At 41.1% G+C, this 22371-nt stretch overlaps 1 protein-coding gene across 1 annotated transcript in view; it reads right to left on the bottom strand.

The window, feature by feature from the left end:
- The window catches only part of SLC9A9 (solute carrier family 9 member A9), a 1314986-nt gene that overhangs the window by 1209239 nt on the left and 83376 nt on the right, over positions 1–22371 (bottom strand). The window lies entirely within an intron of this gene.

Here is a 22371-nt window from a genome sequence, read left to right as displayed (position 1 = left end):
ATTAGCTCCTAGTGCTGGCCCTAGTTCACCCATTCTCCCTCTCTTAAAGTAGAACTAAACCCTTAACCCTCCTATCTTTTAAAGTCAGGGACAGCGCTATCTTAGCTTCTGTTTATATCTGCAGTTGCCATGATGCTGAACATGTGATCAGCTGTAACATCAACTATTTGAATGCTTAACCACTTGCCAACCGCCGCAAGTAGATTTACTGCGGCGGTCAGCCCCTCACGGTCACGGACCCCCCCGCGCGTGTGACCGGCGGACCCGATGTCCGCCGCTCACTCTGCGATCGGCAGGGGGAGAGGGAGAAAGTCAGGCAGCTTGTGTAAACAAGCTGCCTGTCATTCTCCCCTGTGTAGAGACACCGATCATACGGTTCTACTATGTAGGACCGTTGATCAGTGTAACTACAGCTCAACAGACAGCCAATCACAGTTAGAATCACGCCCCTAGGGACACACACAGCCCCTCCCTCTCAAATAAAGTTAACCCCTTCACTGCCAGTGTATTTTTACAGTAACAGTGCATATATATAGCACTGATTACTGTAGAAATGTCACTGGTAACCCCAAAAGTGTCAAAAATGTCAGTCAAGGGTCCGATCTGTCTGCCGCAATGTCGCAGTACCGCAAAAAAAAAATCGCAGATCGCCGCCATTACGCGTTAAAAAAAAAAACAACAAAAATCTTTCCCTTTGTTAGTAAACGCAATAACTTTTGCGCAAACCAATCAAAATACGCTTTTTGCAATTTTTTTTACCAAACATAGGTAGCATAAAACAAATTGGCCGAAAATGTTAAAAAATTTTGATTTTTACTTTTTTTTTGGGGGGAATTTCATATAAAAAAATGTGAAAAATATTATTTTTGCAAAATTGACGCTCTTTTTTTGTTTATAGCGCGTGATCAAAAAATCGCACAGGTGATCAAATACCACCAAAAGAAAGCTCTGTTTGTGGGAAAAAAAGGACGTCAAATTCGTTTAGGTACAGCGTCGCACGACCGCGCAATTGTCCGTTAAATTCACGCAGTGCCGAATCGCAAAATACCCCCTGGTCAGGAAGGGGGTAAAATCATCCGGGGCTTAAGTGGTTAAAGGTGAGAGCTGTAAGAAGAACACTGGCAACAGAGGTATGCCTTTACTGTATTTGTATTGGGAAACAGTAAACTTAGTGGTTCTAAAGCCACGTTAAGGTGGCTGTTACTTTACAATTTCATTTTTTAGGTGTTACAAGTGTATAACACATGCAATAAAAAGGTATCAGTGGTGACATTGTGTGTACAGAGATTTAGGATGCCAAAACTCCTACCCCAAAACCAATTTTCAAGATTTGAAAACATTCCATACCACAGGGCTCATCAGAAACTAAATATAGACTCACAGAAAAAACAAGTAATGTACCCTAGCTTTTACCTATTGATTTTCTTACATTAACAATATATTTGTACATTTGAATACTAATAGAAAAAAAAATTGGGTCTTTTGGCCTTTATTCAACTTGAATTCCCTATTGTGCATAGCTACCCACATTATCAAGAACTGGTTTGCATGACACAAACACATTGGATTAAACTCATACCTTTCAGAACATCTACCAATTAAAACTAACATTTTATAATGTCTTAACATTCCAAAGGAAAAAAAAAAGAATTTCAGCTTTACTCCAGTGTCCAAATCACTGATTTTTATTCACCTATCCTTTTCTGATTTAAAATTGTTTTCAAAAAGCTGGATGATTCTACCACCTAGTGGCTACAATAGCTTAATGCTGCAAACTGTACAGCTACTTGCATGTTATTTCATATCACAGTTACTGGCGTGTATACTAACACTGTTGTATGCACAGAACCTTTCTATTAAGTTTAATAAAAAGTATTACATACAGTATGTTTATATATATCTCAGGACAAGCAAGACTTTCTTTTGAATTTGATATTGTCTTGCAAAAATTATTTTATTTTTTATGGATAACATAGACAAAAAAATAAACAAACCAAAAAAATATGGAGCAGCTGTGCATGAGGGCCATTCGGCTTCTAACCTCAGCTTGTTCAGTTAAGCTTTGACAGTAAAACCTGGAAGATGTTTGGTTTCTAATATAGAGCTGCACCAGGTTTTGCACTCTCTAGTTTTAGTAAATCAACCCCTTTGGGAACTACAGGGGAAATCATTTGAATTTGAGAAACAACCTATACAAAATCCTTCACTATGGAGCATACAGGGGGGATCATTTGAGCGACACCCTGTACAAAATCCTTCACTAAGGAGTGAAAGGCAAGTGGCCTTTAGAAAAGAACAGTTAGGCAGGCCATACACGATTCGAGTCTCGGCCAGTTCCATTTGAATCATTTATGGGCTGGCTGAATGTACCAAGTTGATCGATCAACTTCAGGTACAACCAGCATGCTGGGTTTTACCTGCGATGAACGCTAGCGGCTGCTATAGCCGATAGCAATAATCACTGTCTTCTCCTGGCAGGGAGAAAACACTGGCCCGGCAAGAGGGATTCCCACATCAACACTGTGTGGATAGGGGGAATCTAGCTAATTTCTTTCCTGCAACCTGTTGTCCATTCAGAAAAGGAAGGGGTCGGTCAATGACATTAACTAGCCCCTTCCCCCGCTCTCTATCCTGACACATATCTTGGCATGAGGGACCAGGAGAGCATACAGGGGCCTGGGGGCAATCCCATCCATTTTCCCCTTGCAGCCCCTGAATGCCTGCGGAAGTGAAAGAAGGAGAAGTGGTCTTCCAGCAACTGAAGGAAAATGAATTCTTCAATATGCCACCCCCCCCCCTATATAAGTATATAGGAAAGCAGGATGGGCCCCCTTGAGAATGGGGCCAGGTTGAAATTGCAACCCCTGTGGCCCCCTGTAGATACACCTCTGCTTGATGGTGTTGGACCAGACCAGACTGAAGTAAAGACAGGATTTGTCCCACAAAGTACTTTCTGGGATGGAATTTACTTGCCTTACACCATGAGAAATATGCTTTCTATATGCAATAGTCAACTTTTTAAAAGTCAATTTTCTATTCTTTAAAGAATAGGGATATTCCGACAGGCCCATAGCCCTGAGTTTCAACAGTCAGGCTGTTAAAGCCAGTGACCGAGAAGCAAGGTGGTAAACCATTCTTTGGGACAGAAGATGGTGATCTTGAAGGGCCAACAGTAATTTTCCAATGAGTCTCATGAGTTTTGAGAACCTTGTCTGCCTGAGCTAGTTTGTTGCAATGCGAATCCCTGGAATGCCCGCTAACTTGAACCTGCAGAGCAAGTAAGGGAGACGTTTCAGAAATGGAAAAGCTTAGATCAAGCTGAACTGATTCTACAAAGTCACCAGGGTACACACTGAAGGCTGGAGGACAACCTGACTTAGAGGCAAACCTGCTCAGCATGTTTTGAACCTGAAAGCCAGAAGGTCCACTTCTGGCTTCCCTTACCTGAGAAAGATCTTGAAAAACCTCAGGATGAAGAGACCACTCTCTGGATCCCAGACACTGACCTCTGAAGAAGGCAGCCTGACAATTTTCCATGCCTAGGATGTAAATGACAGACAGGGCTGGAGTGTGATGGTCTGCCCAAGCAAAAGTCAGATCCACTTCTCTTAGAGCTTCAAGACTTCTGTTCCCTCCACAATGGTTGATGCAAGCCAGTGGCGTGGCAAATTTCTGTTTAGATATCCCCGTGGTCAGGGGCCCTGCTGCAAAATGTTAAGAGATGAACTTCCCCTGGCAATCAAATACCTTTTACTATAAAGGACCCCCCCCCCCCCCAGCCTGACAGGCAGGCATCCATTTTAACCACCAGGCCAGGGAAAACTTGATTTTGTGGGTTAGGCAAATGTGGTGGTCCAGGGACTAAGTCTGTCTGTCCTATGCTGTCAGAATGTTGAGTTGCTGCTGTCTGGGATGATATTGGGCAGGGAACTGCCTCAAAATGAGGCCACCATCAATCCCAGAATCCTCATGGAAAATCAGATGGTTAGTTGGCTGCTGGACTGTTGAGACCGAGCATGAGATCTAAGGGTGTCCTTTGGAAGGAGAAGCTTGAACAGAAGAAACAAACTCTCAGAAGAAGACTGTCCATATATCTATGACAATGCCCTGGCAAGTTGGACAACATGAAGCCAGACGGAGACACAGACTTCCAGCTTGTAGCCATTGGATACAAACATCATTGACCCAGATGTCCTGAATGTCCTAGGATCAGTTGGCTGCAAAGACCAACAAAGGCCCCCTCACTTTGACAAGTGGGGAGTCAGGCCACCCCCTCATTGTGAGGAAGATTTGTTTGCAGATTTTGAGAACTTGGGGGTCAAGTTCAGGTGGAACTGCATTCAATGCTTCACCGTGGACTTGAAGGTCTGCGAGAAACAAAAGGTGTAATAAACAAGGGGTAAAATAAGGATTAACTAGCCATCTTCTGATGGCTCCTTCCAGCAGCATAATGCACCCAGGAGAAAAAGGTAAATGAGTTGCTCTCCCAAATTGAAGATCTTAGTAGGCAGCATAAAAGGTCACTGGCTATTGAACATCTAGGCCCCCTCACTCGAGTGAGAGAGGAGCTGAATTGTCTCCTCTTTCAGAAGACAAACCAAAGATTGATATGGTCTAAGAGACAATTTTTTGAATTTGCTAACAAACCAGGGGTAATGTTGGCAAGGGCACTAAGGGGTCAGAGGAAACAAACGCACATTTCCCGCATAAAGACGCAGGGTGGTGGGGAAGTACATACCTCGTCCATAATTGCGGGCGAGTTTTGCTTGGACATGTCCTGGACCAAACACCCGGGTCTGGCAGATGGACATGGTAGCAATGGCAGGATGCAGTTTAGGACCTCCAAGAGAAAATAAGGCCTTGGAAAGGGCCTCCAGCATTTTATCCACAGGCTCTTTAAACACCAGAGATAGTCAAAGATTTATTAGGACTGGAATTGGCTGACACAGATTTGTTAGGACAGGAAATGGCTGAGCCCACAACACACAACTCCTCAATAGGGTATTGCTAGGCAAAGTGTTTTGCAGCTGCACAGACTTTAGCCAGTGAACCCAGACTGTACATTTAAACATAGCTCTAAGTCTAGGCAAGTGCAGACCAGTAAGGACTATTATTATGTCCAATGTGGTATCCTTAAGTTTTGGAGTTATGGCTGCAGATTGAGTCTCCTTTAGTACCAGCTCTTCAAATCATAGGGTACATTCCTCCTAATTCTCAGCTGCCTGTGCAGAAACTGCAGCCCCAGGGAATTGAAAGATGGACTTTCAAGAAGAGGGAGTAGTCAAATCGTGCAGCCGCTGTGTTCTGAGTCAGCTAACATGGTTGCAAATTAACTTAAACTCAGACACAATAACAGATACTGTAATTCCTTCCTAGATAAAACAGAGGAGGGAGTTGTCCCTGAAGGTATTAAGAAGAAGTACAGCTTCCATGGCATTGCTTAGGATCAGCTGATATTAAATCTCCTTCCTATATACTGTATACAGTATATACTGTATATATTCAGGGTTCAGACCCTACCGGAAGCATGTGGGTGGTCATGGGAGTCAGCTAGACCAGTGTGGGTGGATGCTTAGGTAGTGTAAGGGAGCAGGGTATTGGTAAACATAGCATGGTTCTGGAGTAGTATTGGCATACACTGCACAGTTCTGGTCAAATAATTCCAGCTCACCGATGCCCTTTAAATCGCTAAGATATAGCGGAGAGTGTGCCAATATAGTGAGACAGGGGAGATCAGCAGTATACAGAACAGGCAAACAGAAGCTGCTTACGTCAGCCCAATACAAAAAAAAAAAAAAAAAACTATACAGAGGTGTTAAAGGGACTGGTCTCCTACTGAAATGCAAAAGTGTATGGTCCCTTGGAACAAGAAGCACTGAAGAGAAAATCTTTGAAGGATGATTGAAAGAGGTTAAATCAATAATAAAAACAAAATACATTTATTCAAGTCTAAAAAAATTTAAAAAAGAAAAAATCCCTACCATCCATGTTGAAAACTATCAATAATATTCACCTGGGCTCAGTTTGTAGCCCCTAGCTTTTGCTTGATAATTTCTCCCTAGATATTAATTAAAAACATATTAAAATTTGGTACAAGTGCTGCTTTTTGCTTTTTAATATGAAAACTATTTTTGCCCAGGGGTGAGCTTTAAACAATCCCTAGTTAAAGCACTTCCATCACTGTACTAAAACATACAATAAAACCCTCTCTACAAAGCAATCAAATAATACTTAAATGTCTCCTTGTCCACCCAGCCGAACTCCACTTGGGTGAAGACATAAACTTGTTCAAAGATCTTCTGCATTTGAAACTTCAGGATTGTCAGAAGATCAACTGAGCTGAATTGCACTCTCTAGATTCCTCCACTGGCTCCTACATCTCTACAGGACACAGACACTAGCGAAAGCAACCTAAATGCACAGCATGGGATCAGGCATCCCATACACCCCACCCAGAAGTGTGTCAGGTAATGAAGATCTTTCATTAAAGTACTAACTAAAGAAAAAACTTTTTCTTTTTTTGGTTTTGGACAGATTGCAGAGGGATTAGAACATCTGTCTGTTGATATTGCTGCCTGTGCCCCTATTATGGGAGTTTCACCCTCTATATTTGTCCTTTTTACCATTGTCATTGAAAGAGAAAAGAAAAGAAAATCCCAAAATGTGAGTTTTCCCCTGAAAAGTAATAGAGGGGAAATCTTCCAATGGGAACACTAGTTCTGGTGTTCTTAAATTTTAGGGATTTCCTCTCACTTCCTGCTTGGCTCTGGGTAAGGAAGTAAAGGGAAATCTCCACAATGGCACACAGATGGTGAAAAAAAAAAAAATCTGACAGGGGTTATAACTCTCCCTTAAGCCTAGTACACATGGGTTGAATGTCGGGCGGCATCGGCTGGTTCAATAAAAACCACTGACATTTGGCCCTTGTGTACTGCAGTCGGTCCAAAGGGGTATGACCAAAAAAGGTCTGCCGATAAGCTCCCGATCAGCGCTCTCAGTAAATGGCTGAGAACGTTGACTGGACTGTTCTGAGGGGGGGTCCTTCTGTCAGAACACAATAGAACAGCAAGGGAGATCGCTGTACTAACATTAAATAGTTATTTAAAAAAGAATAGCGCATACATGCTAAAGAAATGACTATCACATATGGAGACAATCCATAAATAAAAATGGGGATTTGGTCCCACCTTATGGCCATATCGTGCTCAAGCCCACCACTACGTCAAAGTACCCCATTTTCAGTGGGTCCTACACTATCCATAAAAAAGGATGAATCCAGCCTCTCTAACCCTTGGAGATAACACTCCTTGCTGGGAGAGATGTGCAACTGCACTACAAGGGACTTCTCCTATATCTACTTGATAGTGGACACCAATAGAGTACAGGTGTGTGTGGGGGATGGGATGCTCAACCACAGAAGTCTGGTCAGACCGAATACATAACAAACAAGCAAAAAATTGGGGGAGCAAACCCTGAACATGTATATCTAAAGCCGATGCAGCTATGAACCAAGCGACATGTATATTAAAAAAGAATAGCGCACACATGCTATAGAAATGACTATCAAATATGGAGACAACCCATAAATAAAAATGGGGATTTGGTCCCGCTATTCTTTTTTAATATACATGTCGCTTGGTTCATAGCTGCACCAGCTTTAGATATACATGTTCAGGGTTTGCTCCCCCAATTTTTTGCTTGTTTAACATTAAATAGTTAGTACAGCAGCTCCTCCTGAGCTAGTTTTTTTTTTTTGTTCAGCCCTGCCTCTAAAAGCCCTGCATTTACAGGTTTTAAAAATATTAGAATCATTCCTTAAAATGCAATACAATGAGGCTCATCAGAGTTGACAACTTATCCCTTTAAAGGTCGGCTGCATCATACATGACCAATGCTGTACTCCTGGCCTGAGCAGCAATTACCCCCACTGCAACTGATGTATATCTTGCTGATAATTTGGTTTGGGCTACATAGAATATCCAGACAGTGGCACATTTAGGCTGTATAGCATACCCGCACCAACCTAAGCCTGGGCTCAAATTCTTCTGAAGAAATGGAGCCCAGAATATGCACATACCAATATGAACTAACATTGTTTTGTATGGCAGTCCCCCAGTAACATCCCCTCACATTGGACTCTGTCCTGTGCATCTAAGAAAACTTGAGAGTAGGCACCAGTGAGTTAGCAGGTTACATTGCCCAAAAATGTCATGACATCACAAGTATTGGGTGTTGCTGATTAGGCCAGGTAGTAATGTGTCCAAGTAAAAATTCCAAATTAAATTTTTAGATTCATGCAGACAACATAGTCTTTTAGTTTTCGGACTTTGCTGCACTATACAGTTCCAACTCTTTTATCTGTAGTTTGGTGAGCTTGGAATAAACTTTCTGGTCATGCTAGATCTTATATCTTGTTAGAACACAGACACAAAAAAAACTTTTGTAAAAATACATGAAGATGTTCTTCTTAGCCACCAATCAAACCCAGCCACTGCATTGGAAGTTTGAAGGTGACTGGTTATGCAGTAAGAACACATCCTCGTCTACCAACCCTCTGTAGGACCTTACTGAATTGTGTGTGTTTAATTTAACAGGATGCTCCTGAGCTGCGTTTTTTCAAGTGCGTTTAGATGCATTTAGGTGTGTCCAGCACATGGGTGTTTATTCATTTCATTGGCCAGAATATCAATTTATGCTGGCCATTGAAATGAAAATGCGCTCAAGCACTGAAAGTACCTAGACGTTTAGACGCGTTTAGGCACGTCAGCCATTTTTTATGCTCAAAAGCTTCTGAACGCAGTGATGTTTTTCTTTTTCTACCTCTAAAATCCTGTAAATGCTTACTGTATAGTGTGCATGGACACATAGGTTAACATGGAGGGGAGTTTAGAGGCAAAGAAAAAAAAAAAAGAAAAATTTTTGGAGCTAAAGTCTTCATGAGGCCTACAGTGCACAGCACAAAAATTACAGTTGTCCACTTAGTCCTGTTTTTGTAACATAACTGTTGTGACATGTATAGGTACTACAAAATTATTTTTTTATTTTTTTAACATAATCAAAGTATTACTTTCCTCTACAATTACTCTGCATCTAGCTATGGGTTTCTTTAGCTGCAAAAAGACACCAGATTTCCTTTCAACAATAAAAGGATTTTCCTTCACTAACCCTATTATGTAATTAGATCATGGCCTCTCCCAAAAATCTACACAGAGCATGTGGTTACACACTACAATGTTGCATACATGTGCAGTGCAGTGCATATAATGCAACAAGTATGAATTTTATTGCAATGCACTGCACATTAACGCATGAATAATAGAAAGACCCACCAGTACTGTATTTCTACTTATGGATATGGCAGTTGTATTTCAATTATGGATGTAAAACCATTTTTTATATACAGTATGTCTTGTTTTTATCTTTTACTTGATGAATTCATAAAGATGTTTTTTTAAGAATATGTTGTATGATGATCAATGACATCTTCACAGCCTTTAAAATCCTATCCTTTAAGAAGAGTCCTTTATGAGTCCTTTATCCTTTATGAGTCCACACCCCCATTTCTTTGGGGTTGAGTTTTTTGGTACTCTCCCTCCTTCTTGTTCTTTTCATTATGTGCACATTAACACGTGTCAACATAATGCAGCTGAAGCGCTGAAGTGCAAAAAATGTTTCTATTTTTTTTATTTTGAAGCTTTTGGGGAACGATGAAAAAGGAAATAAACCTGCAAAATGTTCATCAATGGATGAACATTAAAATGAATGCCGAAGCATATAAATGCGTGCATAAAAATGCAATGAAATATGAGTAACAATGCCAAATACTAAAGAGAGAAACCCTTCAAATTCTAGATTTGTGCTCCAAGTTAATTCTGCAATTAGCTTGTTTCACCACAAGATGGCAATGCACCGTAGACTAAGTGAAACGGTAAAATAATCTAAAATAGGCCTTCTTTTTATTCATTTATGAGATAACATAGCTAACATATGTTATACTTAGACACTGCGCAATAGTAATGGCACAAAACAGATGATAAATGAAATGAATAATTATATAGACTTTAACAGGGCGAAGAAAAGATGGTATTATAAGGTTTCAAATACAGTAACATATTGCAAATTATTATACATGATATTCATTAGAATGACTACACTGAGCTACTGCAACATAAGTAATTCTTTAAAAATTCAGGACTAAACACTAAGCCCTAAATAAAAAAATCTACATACCTAGGTGTCTGTTTGCGTTTTCTTTTTAAAATGCCATATTTCAGTTCAACCACTTGCTGTCAAATCGCATACATGTGTTGATTGTGTTGAAGTGGTTGTGGCTGTAGCCATAACCCTGGTATCAGAATGTTCAGACGGCAATTCTCTACCCTATAAAGGCGATCTGAGCTGCTGATTTGCTGCTGGATCCCTTTTACAAGCAATGCGAGTGATCATCCCCCACCCTCCCGCCGTTCACAAGTGCCAGTAACTTGTTTTCTGGCACACTGGGGAGCCCAGGATCCAATCCGCCAGTTGCAGCCAATGACGATAGATCATCTCCATTCACTTTTATGTTCTAGGAGACCAGGAGGGGCCTAGAATTTTGGTCACTTCCAGTCAGGGCAAATGTAAACATTGTCAATTTTTTGGAGGGGGGGGGGAGCGTGGAGGAGGAACGTGAGATCAATTTCTTTATCTCATGATAAAACCCCAGATTTCTCCATAAGGAGCACCTGTCTTTATTACAACCACAATTGAAGCTTACATTTCTTGTAATAGCAATAAATGTGATTAGAAAATGTAAAGGGACAATGTAAAAATATATATTTTTTTAATAAAATAAATAATAATTTTTTTTTAAGCGCCCCCACCCTCCCTGTGCTTGTGCTCCGAGGCAAACGTATACATAGGATGCGCACACATGCGTAAATAGTGTTCACATTACACATGTGAGGTATCACCTTGAATATTATAGCAAGAGCAATAATTCTAGCTCTAGTCTAGACCATCTTTGTAAATCTAAACTGGAAACCTGTAAAAATGTTTAAAGCATCGCCTATGGAGATTTTTAAGTAATATCACCTTTTATATTTTAAGCAAAAATTGGGTTATATATTGTGTTTTTTTCATTAAAATTCATTCAAGTGTATTTTTTTTTCAAAACTATTATATATATATATATATATATATATATATATATATACACACAGGTATATATATAAAAATACACAGGTATATATATATATATATATATATATATATATACACAGTACAGACCAAAAGTTTGGACACACCTTCTCATTCAAAGAGTTTTCTTTATTTTCAGGACTATGAAAATTGTAGAGTCACACTTCAAGAGGTAGTCACCTGAAATGGTTTTCACTTCACAGGTGTGCCCTGTCAGGTTTAATAAGTGTGGTTTCTTGCCTTATAAATGGGGTTGGGACCATCAGTTGTGTTGTGCAGAAGTCAGGTGGATACACAGCTGATAGTCCTACTGAATAGACTGGAAAGGCCCCGTACACACGTAGTGATTGTCGGCCGTAAATATTCGGCCACCGTCCGATCGGCCGATTGTCGGCTTGTTAGTATGATGCTTCCGACAACCGACTGTGACTTTTCGGCCAAACAGAATCTGGTGTGCATGCTATAAAATTTTTGTTGGCCAACACCAGAACGGCCGATTGTTCCTCAGTCAGTACAGAATTTGGCCGACAAACAGCAGATGAGCAAGACTGGGCATGCTCAGAGAAGAAAAAACACACGGAAAGTTAACCATCACATGGCATCACTTCTGCAGTCAGCTGTTGTTGGCCGACAAAATTTGTGTGCAGTCTTCAGCACTTTTCAACCTACAGGACAGCACCGGACAAAAGACGGCCGATCGTTCGGCCGACAATCGGTACGTGTGTACGGGGCTTTAGAATTTGTATTATGGCAAGAAAAAAGCAGCCAAGTACAGGAAAACGAGTGGCCATCATTACTTTAAGAAATGAAGGTCAGTCAGTCCGAAAAATTGGGAAAACTTTGAAAGTGTCCACAAGTGCAGTCACAAAAACCATCAAGCGCTACAAAGAAACTGGCTCACATGCGGACCGCCCCAGGAAAGGAAGACCAAGAGTCACCTCTGCTGCGGAGAATAAGTCACCAGCCTCAGAAATCTCAGGTTAGCAGCAGCTCAGATTAGAGACCAGGTAAATGGCACACAGAGTTCTAGCAGCAGACACATCTCTAGAACAACTGTAAAGAGGAGACTGTGTGAATCAGGCCTTCATGGTAGAATATCTGCTAGGAAACCACTGCTAAAGAAAGGCAACAAGCAGAAGAGACTTGTTTGGGCTAAAGAACACAAGGAATGGATATTAGACCAGTGAAAATCTGTGCTTTGGTCTGATGAGTCCAAATTTAAGATCTTTGGTTCCAACCACCGTGTCTTTGTGTGACGCAGAAAAGGTGAACGGATGGACTCTACATGCCTGGTTCCCACCATGAAGCATGGAGGAGGAGGTGTGATGGTGTGGGGGTGCTTTGCTGGTGACACTGTTGGGGATTTATTCAAAATTGAAGGCATACTGAACCAGCATGGCTACCGCAGCATCTTGCAGCGGCATGCTATTCCATCCGGTTTGCGTTTAGTTGGACCATCATTTATTTTTCAACAGGACAAAGACCCCAAACACACCTCCAGGCTGTGTAAGGGCTATTTGAGCAAGAAGGAGAGTGATGGGGTGCTGCGCCAGATGACCTGGCCTCCAGTCACCGTACCTGAACCCAATCGAGATGGTTTGGGGTGAGCTGGACCGCAGAGTGAAGGCAAAGGGGCCAACAAGTGCTAAGCATCTCTGGGAACTCCTTCAAGACTGTTGGAAGACCATTTCAGGTGACTACCTCTTGAAGTGTGACTCTACAATTATCACACTCACACAATATGAGAGCAGGGGTACCCCGAGAATATAATCACACAAAAGGTCAAGAAATTACATCAAGATGAGGAAAATAAAACTATGCGGAGACAGAAAAAAGATGTGAGGCGATTGCCCTTTTCTATCTGTTATAATGAGGACATCTTTAAAATCATTAGACAGCATTGGCCCTTACTGAACGTGCATACCCACAAATAGACCATTTTCAACAGGTACCTTTAAAAGTATTCCATAGGAATAAAGCATTAAGAGACACATTGCTATGGTCAGAGTTTAGGATGAGGAAGTCTTAGATAAAAATGACTTTCCTGGGTAGAAAGAGAAATGGATGCTTCCCCTGCCTGAATTGTATACAATGCAATATGATGATGAAAGGAGAGAATTATATCCATGCAGGCAATGGACAGAGCTATAGAATGAAGGGCTTTCACACATGTCAGTCTGCATATGTCATTTATATCTTTGTGTGTCCGTCCAAGATTTACTGTATGTGGGAGAAACCACACAAAAATATAAAGATAGAAGTGCCCAGCATTGCAGCTCCGTTAGGAATAAACAACCTGGATTGTCGTTGCCAAAACATTTCTCTGAACAGGGACATAAGGATTCAGATCTCTGATTTCTGATTTTGGAAGAAGTGCTCAGGGACAGAAGGGGTGGGGACAGGATTTTAAAATTAAAACAAAAAGATGTATGAGGGATCAATAGACTTCAATCTTTGCATCCTCATGGGATGAATAAAGATTATGATTTCTATTTATTTTTGTGAGGTAGCGGAGAGAGCCATTTGAGTAAAAAACACAAATACTGTTATTTATTTTTGTTATTGGGATACATTTTGATAATTGCTATGCTTTCTTGCAGGTGTGAACAGACACAAAAGAAAGATTAGATTAAATGATTCATGGAGAAGATTATAAGGAAAACAGAATTGTATAGAAATGTGACAAATCTTTGGGATAGTGGAAACAATTGATATTTAAATGTGTAATTGGAGAATTTTTGTTTGTTGCAAATCTTTATACACTTTTGTAATCTTTTGTAAATAGTAGGCTGAGGGGTTTATTTAGGTAGGACTGGCGATTTGGGATGCACCTGTGTGGTCACACCCTGCTATGTGGGTATATAGTAGGAATCCCTTGTATATAGTCACACGCAGCTTGATAAAGAGCATGGTATGCTCCAAACTGTACGGTTGCTGCTTATTTTCACGTATTGTATGGAGAATACTATTCAGTAAACTTTTGCATTGGAGATCGTGTCCCTCCTCCTCTTCTTTCTATTGAAATTGGTGGATGATTGGGAGCCCACCGTGACACCTCCCCTTGGAATTACACAGATACAAGAGGAGTGACTCACCAGATTAGTGGATATATATATATATATATATATATATATATATATATTATAATAATAATAAATAATAATATACATATACACACACACACTATATTGTCAAAAGTATTGGGACGTCTGCCTTTACACACACACACAAACTTTAATGGCATCCCAACTGGGTTCACAGTTATCCGATTCGCATGACAGGAGATTGTAACCAGCTCTCAATGGAGCCGGTTCCCACAGCTCTGGGGCATCCACAGTCTGCACTGCAAGAGGGTCCTGTGCATCTGCTGGTCTGTTTCAGGTGTTAATTCAGGCAAAAATTTCAGCCTGACTCGCACCTGAAGCGGAGAACAGGGCTACACCAGACCGCCTGCTGCGAACTGCGGCCGCAGCTAGTGTGAACCCAGCCTGAGCCCGTAGGGTTCAATATTAAGTTGCCCCACTCAATCCAAGGTCCATAAAGACATGGATGAGCGAGTTTGGGGTGGAGGAACCCGACTGGCCTGCACAGAGCCCTGACCTCAACCTGAAAGAACACCTTTGATGAATTAAAGCAGAGACTGTGGGCCGGCCCTTCTTATCCAACATCAGTGCCTGACCTCACAAATGCACTTCTGGAAGAATGGTCAAACATTCCCATAGACACACTCCTAAACCTTGAGGACAGCCTTCCCAAGGGAGTTGAAGATGTTATAGCTGCAAAGGGTGAGCCAAATGAATATTGAACCCTACGGACTAAGACTGGGATGTCATTAAAGCGGAGTTTCACTCGTTTTTGTGTTTATTACAAGTCAGCAGCTAGAAAAAGTGTAGTTTAATAAACACACACTCACAAGTCCCACGATCCAGCGATGCTGCTGAAGCCTCACTTCTCTCCCTCTCCTCTCCGCAGCGCTGTCATTGCAAGTGTGGCCACCCGGCTGTGACAGCTTGAGGCTTCACAGCTGGGTGCGCATTGAGCGCAATCTTCTGGGACCTGTTACATGTTCCAGAAGATTGCAAGGAGGGAGGGCAAGAGGAGGAGGGTGCAAGTGGGAGCAGGTACCTGTCCCCATCAGGTGGAGCTCCGCTTTAAAGTTCACGTGTGTGTAAAGGCAGGCATCCATATACTTTTGACATTATATTATATATATATATATATATATATATATATACATACATATATATATATATACATACATACATACATACATTATATATATATATATATATATATATATATATAAATGATGTTTGGAGGGTCAAAGTAAAAACTAGCAAAAAAAGCACAGATTTTTACATGTAAACAAAAAGTGTCATATGAGGCCTGGTCTTCAAGTGGTTAATGCTTATAATAATCAGAAAAACCTCTTGGTGACAACACATATTTTGGGTGAAATAAGAATCAGCTGGCCATTTCACAGGAACCACATTCTCAATTTGCTTCTGTTGACCTGGACAGAGTGTCTTACCTACTTTCCATGTCCTGATTCTTCATTGTATTTACTTAATATTACCCAGAAAAGTTCAACATAAAGTAAACTGAGTGCTCCAATAAATCCAACACCCCAAGGGCCTGTGCCGACAGGCTTCAGGTTTGTTTCAATGGCATCCCTTCTGAGATTATTCAGTTAACTGACAGGTAAACTCTCTCAAAAAATATCAAAGCCACTGGATCAGTAGGGCAGCCAGGCAATTGGCATTTTTAAAAGGAAAGGTTAGCAATGGCACCTTACATAGTCAATCCAGACTCCTGTCAAGTTTTCTAGGCTAGATCTAAAAATACGATCAAGCAAAAAAAAAAAAAAAAAACAAATTACACCTTAGTAAATCAGCCGAAATGTTGGTTAGCTAAGCAGCCCTTAATAGAAAACAGATCTGCCATGTAATTTTTCAAGCGGCATGCAATACCAGAGCCTGACAAGAGACATTACGTTTCTCCCATTTCCTAAAACTCTCTTACAAGAAAAACATTAACGGATGGAAAGATTTTCTGACGAGGGTAGTGGAGGAAAACACACCAAACCATTGAAATGTGCAACAAGATTTGCATATCTAAATAGAATTTGTTCCTGTTCCCTCAAATGATATTCAGAATGTGGTGCATAGCACATTTCACACTTACTGCTCACAGACCTCAGACTGATTACAGAAATATGTTTTTCTGCTGTTCATCTTCATTTAACTTTCTATTAAAATAACTGTGCTTAATTTCTGCTTCTGGATAAATGGATTAATTTTTTACAGTTTGTCTAGTTTAATAGACACAGGAGAACACAGACGTTTTCGCCGAGCCAATGAAACGTATTAATCTGTAAAGCAGATTGCTCAGTAATAACACTAGTGACTTCATATGCTAGGTTTTTATTAAAGAAAAATGTGATGTTAAAAACCAGAGGGAAATGAACATGGCTTTAATTAAACTTGAAATTAAAATGTTTATGTTGCCCCTAGTAACCATAGCCCAGTTGTTAGTGGACCAGGTAAAGCAAACATTTCCTTCAAGTGGATCTAGACCATATCACTAAAATCTTGTATAAGCTTTGATGTGTTAATGTCATTTCAAAGCATGTTTTCAAATATGCAAATATGCAAAAATAATAGCTGGTGATCCTGCCATTAACGTCTGTGTTCAGAGTGACAACTGTGCGGTTGATTTACTAAAACTGGATAGTGCAAAATCTGGTGCAGCTGTGCGTAGAAACCAATCAGCTTCCAGGAGTTTTGTCAAAGCTTAAAATTATTGTAAAGTCTCATTTTTTTGTTTCTTTTTTCTATTAAAATAACAAACCTATTATACTTACCTTCTCGGTTCAGTGGTTTTGCACAGAGCAGCCCAGATCCTCCTCTTTTCGGGGGCCCTGGTTGGAGCTCTTGGCCCCTCCCTCCTGTTGAGTGTCCCCATATCAAGCAGCTTGCTCTGGGGCTCCTGAGCTGAACTGCAGCTCTGTATATCTATTCAGACATGGAGCTGTCATTCAGCCCTGCCCGCTCTCTCTCCTGATTGGCTAACTGAGTTTGACTGACAGCAGTGGGAGCCAATGGCGCTGCTTCTGTGTCTCAGCCAATTCGGAGAGAGAGTCCCAGACAGTTGAGGCACTCATGGACAGGACATCACTGGATAGGGTATAACAAGGACATAGGCGCTGAAGCTGACAGTACAAGGGGGGTGGACCTAGGAAAAGGTTCTTTAAAATCCAATATGCTGGGTATTGGCTAGGACGTCCATGTGCTTAGGGCTGTTATCCAGGGGAAAAACTGAAACAAGATATCCGGAGCTGTAGTAAAGATTGAAGGAGAGAGAGGCGCCTCTAAGTGCAGGTATCCAATTTAATGAAATAAAACGACAATAGAAACATACATCAAGGTAAGGTTGGACAACCACATCTAAGGCGGTGGTGAGAAGTCTGATCCCAGAGAGTCCTTAGTCCTGCAGAGCGGTGTCTGGGGCGTCTTTAGCTTCTAGTGGTTTCCGTGGATATTGGTGACATCACGATTCCGCGCCTGCAGCGTTCCAAGCCTCGTTCTGGTCTGATTTCCATCACCGTGACAGCCGGCTTCCCACGGAGACCACTAGAAGCTAAAGACGCCCCAGACACCGCTCTGCAGGACTAAGGACTCTCTGGGATCAGACTTCTCACCACCGCCTTACATGTGCTTGTCCACCCTTACCTTGATGTAAGTTTCTATTGTCATTTTATTTCATTAAATTGGATACCTGCACTTAGAGGCGCCTCTCTCTCCTTCAATTTTTACATCACTGGATAGAGAGGGGGCTCAGATAAGTATTAGGGAGGCTGCTGCACACAGAAGGTGTTTTATACTAATGCATAGAATGTATTAAGATAAAAAAAAAAACCTTCTGCCTTTACAACCCCTTTAATTGAACAAGCCTAAGTTAGAAGCTGATTGGCTAACGTGCACAGCTGCATCAATTTTGATTTCACTCTCCAGGTTTAGTAAATCAACCCATGTCTCCTGTGTTGTCACCCTATCTTATGCCCCTGTTGCAGACCATGTTGCTCAGGCATTATCCACTATTGTCACTTTCAAAGAGACAGTTAGGAGAAATGATGTGCAGTTGATGCAGGAGAAGGTGCACAAGGGCAGAAAATGGCTGAAAAGGCTGGAGGAAATCAGCAGCACATGGCATGCAAAAAGGTGAGAACAGTATTTTATTAAAAAGAAAAAAAAAAAAACATTGTTCACAATACACAGCTCTATAGTGAAGTATCACAATTCAGGATGAAAAGAACATTTTCTACTAAATAAGTAACAACAAATAATCCATGGACAAGTAATGACTCTCCCTACAATCTTTTTTTTAATATTCACTTGTATTACACATGAATCTGGCTATAAGTGGATCCAAATGCGGCCAGTTTAGCAGGGACCGACCAAATTTCAATTCATCTATGGCCAGTCATGTTCGAGAGCAATTGTCAGTTAACCACTTGCCGACTGCCTAACGACGATTTATGTCGGCAGTCAGCCCCTCACAGGCAAAGTGACGTAGTACTACGTCGCTAGCCTGTGAGGCTCTAGGGAGCGAGCGCGCGCCGCTGGAGGCAAGCTCCCGCTCACTCACGGACCCCCCCGCGCGTGTGAGCGGTGGACCCTATGTCTGCCGGTCACTCGCGATCTTCGGTTACACTAATGTAAACAAAGCCGCCTGTCATTCTCCCCTGTGTAACAGCACAGATCAGTGTAGGACCGTAGATCTCTGCTGTTACATCACAAGCCACATCCAATCACAGTTAGAAACACGCCCCTAGGGACACACTTAACCCCTCCTTCTCAAATAAGGTTAACCCCTTCCCTGCCAGTGTCATTTTTACAGTAACAGTGCATATGTATAGCACTGATTACTGTAGTAATGTCACTGGTGCCCCCAAAAGTGTCAAAAATGTCAGTCAAGGGTCCGATCTGTCCACCGCAATGTCGCAGTCCCACAAAAAAAAAAAATCGCAGATCGCCGCCATTATTAGTTAAAAAAAAAAAACAATAAAAATGACAAAAATCTTTCCCTTAATTAGTAAACGCAATAACTTTTGCGCAAACCAATCAAAATACGCTTTTTGCGATTTTTTTTTTTTTTTTTACCAAACATATGTAGCAGGAAACAAATTGGCAGAAAATGTTAAAAAATTTTGATTTTTACATTTTTTTTTTGGGGGGGGGGAATTTCATATAAAAAAATTTGAAAAATATTGTTATTTTTGCAAAATTGTCGCTCTTTTTTTGTTTATAGCGCATGATCAAAAAATCGCACAGGTGATCAAATACCACCAAAAGAAAGCTCTGTTTGTGGGGAAAAAAAGACGTCAATTTCATTTGGGTACAGTGTCGCACGACCGCGCAATTGTCCGTTAAAGTCACGCAGTGCCGAATCGCAAAATAGGCCCTGGTCAGGAAGGGGTTAAAATCTTCCGGGGCTTTAAGGTAAAGCAGTGTCGTATCGCAAAAAATGGCCAGGTCATTAGAGGGGCAAATCTTTCTGGTCCAGAAGTGGTTAAAGGCAAACAATGTGCAAAGAACATACAGGCTGCCATTGTTTAGATCACCTAAAAATATGAGTTGTCTAGTTGTCATGCAGATGTAATGAATTTAAAACATTCTTAGTCACTGAACCGAAAAATGATATAGAAATTCTGACTTCCATCTGACTTTACATACTGCATGATTGCTTCACCCAGGGAGCTCAGAATGTATGTGTCAGCTCTCACAGACTGCAAAGTTCAATAAATGCCCAAATATTTCAGATTCTATACAGATGGTATTCGTTTTTGAATGTTTTTGTAATTCTATCACATAATGCGTTTAAAAAAAACGAATTCCATAAGCACACTTTTAAGGGGCTACTTAACATAAACACAAGCTGATTTATGTGAGAGAACCTTTATTCCATGAAAATATGACTGTCCGTCACCACATGAAGTAAGCAGCAAAGGGCTTAGAACACACTGAGATCAATCTTCTTTCGATCCAACCAGACTGCAGCAATAAATTCAGCCAAGCTCAACTTCCAATTAAAGGGGAAATTCCCCACGGCTCTATTGTATATGAGATGCAGATAGGAATAATTGTATTTATCTGTAGTTGCATCTCCCATAATAAAGCCTTGGGGAATCCTTCCCTTAATTGCAAGTTGGGCTCCACTGAATTTATTGCTGTAAAGAAGTTTAATAACACTTATTGGTGAATATAGAAAAGTTTGGGAGATTACCTAACATGAAACACAAATGCAGAATTATCATATATGGTAATACTCTAGGGTGATATTTTTAGATACATCGCTCATTTCCTGTCCCATAATACACATATTATATTGGTGTTACATTTTGCCAAAAATGGAAGCTAATAAATATACCACAATGCCACAAAACAAATTCACACAAATGCCAAATAGCTTCATTTCTTGACTGTTGTGAAAACATTTTACTTCACATTTGTGAATGTTACTAGATGGGTTTTACATAAATGTATGTTTTTTGTTTCAGGTTCATCCTTTGAGATAGAACTGCTAACAAAACGTTTACTGGCCATCACCGCTCAGCCTTTGCAAGACAAATGCAGCACCCTGTCCTAAATAGGGTCTACCAGTAAATTTAGCTTTAGTGGGTTGCAGTTAACCTGGGTAATTTTGTAGTCTTCGTGTTCATTTGTTTTTTTTCCTAAGCTCAGCTTAACTGTAGTTCCTTCCTTTTGTCAATAGTTGGCACTGTTACCTTTGGCATTAGTATTATAAGCTGCTGTAAAACTAGGTTATGAATATGCATACCTCTCTCAGCCAATCAGTAGGAGTTTCTTGGCCACTGGTTCATACAGGTAGAGAGTATAAATATTTGGGGAGGTCAAGCGATCAGGGTCCTCCTACCTATAACCTGGTCCAATGTGGGTGTGTGAGGAACACCTGTGCTGGGTGGGCCTGAAGCCTAAGGCCTAGCCATGTACTTTAGGCTCTTCAATTGAGGGCCTGTCTGCATGCATGAAGAAAACTATGGAAACCCGAGATGAAGTACCAGAAACCTCTCTGAGGAGACAGCTATTGCTACTAAAGTACAGAACGCTGGGTGCAGCCTAAAGGCTCCTTTTTCTGTACTGCTGTCTACCTTAGTATTTTGCCTAGGTAATCTGCTAACCTGCTTGCCTACTTGTTCTAGGGCAGGGGTGTCCAAACTATGGCACTCCAGCTGTTCAGGAACTACAATTCCCATCATGCCTAGTCATGTCTGTGAATGTCAGAGATTTACAATGCCTCATGGGATGTGTAGTTCCACAACAGCCGGAAGGCCGTAGTTTGGACACCCCTGTTCTAGGGTGTCCTGTGCCCTACTTATATCTCCCTGACTTTTTGTTGTGTGAGAAATAATGGCGGTATCCCCATCCGGGGGGGCACACACACGGTCGCTGTAGTGGTAGCATACATAACCTGAATACACCTGGGTCTTAGGCACAAGAGGTTAGTCACCTCACCTGCCCGTGTTTTTTGGTCTGTAGGCCGGGGCTTTCTCCCCATTCGGCCGCCACATACTACCTCCCTTTGGGGACCAAACTTCCATGATAACAAGCCCCTACCTTGTTCCGTACTTATGTTATTCAAAGTTCCTTGTCTCATGTTAGGTTTGGTAATCCTACCAGGCTTTATGCTCCAACTACAGTGCACCGATCCCCCTCGTTATTTCTTCTAGCCTTTAAGGCTTGATTTATCACAAGGTTCTCTCTCCTGAAATATCTCTCTCAGATGTTTGCTCTCATCATATGCTCCAGAAGAAGCTTACTAGGTTAAGCGAAACATGTAGGGCAGCTGGGATTCAACCTAACATCTGTATCTACTATGTACAGACGACCCTTTGGAGATGGCCATCCCTTCTCCAGGGCCGCCTCATGAACACAGGTCATCCTTGTATCACTTGTGATTGTTGTACAAATAATCAATACTTGATAGGCTATGCGATTTGCACAACCGTTTTGAGGCCTTGCCGCCTTATTGTAATAATTGTTGTATATGATATGTTGTCTTTTTTATATGTCTCTTCTTCTGTGTTTTGTTATCCATGTGTTTTTGTGAATTTTCTAATAAAGAATATATAATTTTAATATTGGTGCCTATAAAGTCCAATCTCTTCCCTCC

Source organism: Pelophylax lessonae, assembly GCF_965119305.1.
Source record: "Pelophylax lessonae genome assembly, chromosome: 3".
NCBI lineage: Eukaryota > Metazoa > Chordata > Amphibia > Anura > Ranidae > Pelophylax > Pelophylax lessonae.
The sequence above is the reverse complement of the archived record's forward strand: the minus strand, read 5'-3'. Positions and strand labels throughout refer to the sequence as shown.